The following is a 3,709-nucleotide window of genomic DNA, read 5'->3' as shown; positions in this document are numbered from 1 at the left end:
GGGGGGGGGGGGGGGGGGGTGACAGAGGGCACCTCCATGAAATGAGAAGGGCACCTCCATGAAATGAGAAGGGCACCTCCATGAAATGACTTATTTCATGTTGGGATCCCTGATTTAGGGCGGCTGGTGTGCGATGCCGGTGCTCTATCTAAATGGCCAACTCATCGAAATCTCCAATTACGTTACTTACGGTGAGTGGAGATGGTGTTAGTGCGCATGCGCACACCCTTTCTGCTGAACAGAAAGACTGGAGGAGGTCTGTAAAGCTGCGGTGCGCATGCACAATAGCATTTTCATAATACTCATTGAGTATGATAAGTCACCTTTAAAAAGGTACATGTACACATCACGCATGCCAACTGACAGCTGTTTGAGAACTCGACGAGTATTGCGAAAATGCCACAGCTGTACAGAGCTCCTCCAGTCTTTGTGCGGCAGTTGGGTGTGCACACCTGCAGTAACGCCGTCTCATCAAAATCTCCTGCTGGCCCAGAAGTGACGTAATTGGAGTTTTCGACGAGTTGGCCATTTCGATGGAACACCAGCACATCACACTGTGTACCTTTTCTTGTTGTTTTTAACTTTATTGCAATGTTACAAGTGATATTAAAGTCTCCTTAAAATGGTGAAACTTACCTTGTGTAATGCCTCTTCATGTATACATCTTCCTTGCAGCCTTTTCAGAGTGTCCCCTCAGCACTAGTGCTGCTGATTGGTTTTTGGGTGTCTCCTTCACCTTGTACAACTGGTAACAAATTGTTGAGTGCGTTTGTCGTTTGTTTTGCTCCTTCACCTTACAGTGTCCCACGGAGACACCCTTGCATGCGCGCTCCCAGCAAGTATACACTGCTACACATTGCCTGGAATGGAAAGCCTTCCGACCCCCTCCTGTGTCATCCAGTGTGCATGCTCCTCTGCAGTTACTGTGTCCTTATTGCGTGTCCTCAGTGCACGTCCTCCCCTACCCAAAGGTCAGGGGAAACGGCATGGCACAGCACAATGAGGAGGCAGCGGGCACAGTAGAGAGAAAAAAGAAAGTGTTTAGCACGCCATTAATAAATAATGCACTACACTAGGCATTGTTCCCCTGATTGAGGAGTGTCCAAAAAGGCTAACAAGGTGTAGCCTTTAGAAACTACTTTAAATTCTACAGGCTTAGCGATGTGCGTGGAGGTTGAAACACATCGGATCTTGCTGCAGTGAATAAAGCACTGCATGCAGTACTTTTGTTCAGCGCACACCTCCATGTTTTCACCGTAATGCAGTAGTTTTGAATGGTGGCCGTCCATGACAAGGCAAATTGCCTTCTCTTGCGTTGAGGGTGCACTGGAAAAAAATGGCCAGCGCAGCCAACGCCTTTGGTATGAATTCCCCCTAAGGTGTCATTTTAGTACAGCACATTACAAGGCACCACAACACACTGCAGTGCATGGAATTTACAGAGAGGTTAGAAAAAAAGACTCCAAGCACTATGATGCATTATAGCAACACATTGCAGCACACCTTCACACTGCACCTCAACAATCACACGGTATGTGCTTGGTGTTGCCATGCGATGTGGTGTGAACCAGCCAAGTGATACACAAATAAGATACATTTTTGTACAAAAATCTTAGGTGTCAGGTCGCCATGGTGACTAGAAATTGAGCTCTGGCATCTGGCCTTTTGTAAGCTCGTTCACTGACCCCAACCTCCACCTCCTCTGGCACTAAATCAGCCCTGCCCCCCCCCCCCCCCCCCCCATTGTCCTCTTTGCTGGGAGCCCGCTGCATGCTGCGGTCTGTGTCCCCTTCGATCCCCGCCTGTATCAGCAGTGGAGATCAGAGTTGACACAGACCGCTGCAGCCGGTGCCCAGCGGGTAGGAGACACCACTGTCAGGTATCGCCCCGCACGCCATTGTTAGAGCAATCATTCTTGAAACGTTCCTTCACGATGAACCTGTTTAAGTCTATTACAGGCCTCCACTCCCCCGACTTCTTCAGGACAAGAAACAATGGGGAATAGGCACCTCAACCTCGCTCCTGCTGGGGCACTGGAACTACAGCCCCCTGTTCCTTCAGTGCTTCCACGTATGAAAAAAAGTATTTCCCTCTGCTTGTGACAAGCAGGAAGGAGTGTAAATATCAGCCTGGGACGTGGAGGTTTCTGGAATGTCCATGCATGGCCCTCAGATAATTCTGAGGACCTACCTGTCTTTGATATTGTCCATCCACACCTGGCGAAACCCGGACAGCTTAGCTCCTACTGGGCAGGCTTGGGTGGCTGACCATCAAAAGGACTTCTGACTCTGCTGGCCCCCTTGAAGACTTTGCTGCTGAACTCGCTGTGCTGTTCCAGGGCCTCCAAAATTCTCTGCCCGATTTGTATAACCTAATTTATTTGCTCCTATCTTGTGGGGGCTTACCACAATTGGGGCCTCCTCTGTTTCAGCAGTCTTCTATCTTGCGGGCTAAAACCAGGCTTCCCGCCAGTTGCTTTTGCAATAGCTGTATCTAGCTTGTTCACAAAGAGTGACTGGCCCTCGTAGGGAATCTTACACCACCCCTACTTCGAACTCGGGTCTGCTACCGAGGGTCTTAGCCACAGCGATCTCTTCCCCGTTACTGAGTACAACATGACTCTGGCCAAAGATTTTATTATGTCGATGTAAGCTTCCACCAGGAATGCAGATGACAACTTTATCTCCTTCAGAGATGAGAGGATCTCAGCTTTACTAAGTTCACTGGAAATGGCCGCCCGTTTTCAATCCAAACTCCCAATGCTTTGGACACTGAAGCACGTGCTGCTGCAGGTCTACACACACTACCTGCTGTTTAATAGATTTAAAAAAATCTAAATCTACCCTCCTGTCCAATACATCCTTAAAGATGACCACATCACCCAGCACCAAAGTGACATGTCTAGCTGGCCTCATTAGGTCTGCATCGACCAATGGAGGATTTTCAAGCTCTTTTAAATCTTCTTTCTTGAAAGGGTAAAGTTTTGAGAAGCAATTGCGAAAAACAACGATTCCTCGTCAACTTGTGCCCACTCATCTTGCACAATTTCCTTGATTTCCTCAAAAAAAGGAAAAGTCATGTGTTTGAAATACTTTTTCTTTCGGTGAGGTTCTTCCACTGGTTCTTCCAAGGCCAAAGCCTGTCTAGCTCACATAACAAACGGCTGCACTAGAGCAAAATCAAAGCTTCTCAGAATTGTCTGACTCTGCAGGATTCTGAGACGGCGGAATAGGCATACTAGAGGACTGCCCTGTAGCTTGGGAAAGAGCAACTGGCTGTTGAGATGACTATCCAGACTGTGAGGTGAACTTCCTGAGTGTTTCCTGGAACACATGCTTCATCAACTTTACACCTATGAACTATACACTTCTCTATCCCTTGTGGCCTCAAGGAAGCAGTTCTCACATGCTGTCCTGCCAAGGAGGGCTAGGTTAGGACATGCCCAACATCACTCAGACTGGGTGATGGTAATGGTATAGCTCATATACTCCTAATCTCCTTGAAGGTCGTGATGGTGAACGCAAATGCCTTTCCCTTTCATAGTGTTGTGACCAACCTCTGTCCCCTGAAGAAGACCTTCCCCTGGATGCATTACTGTCTTCCTGTCTATCTTTTGAACTGAGCGATAAGCTATGTTCTGAACTGGATGAACTGAACAGAAAACAAACAACAAAAAAATTCTTACAGGTCCCAATGTTACATAATGGTT

The sequence above is a fragment of the Nanorana parkeri genome, unplaced genomic scaffold (assembly GCF_000935625.1).
Source record: "Nanorana parkeri isolate BGI_ZX_2015 unplaced genomic scaffold, ASM93562v1 scaffold633, whole genome shotgun sequence".
In the NCBI taxonomy this organism is placed as follows: Eukaryota; Metazoa; Chordata; class Amphibia; order Anura; family Dicroglossidae; genus Nanorana; species Nanorana parkeri.
The sequence above is the reverse complement of the archived record's forward strand: the minus strand, read 5'-3'. Positions refer to the sequence as shown.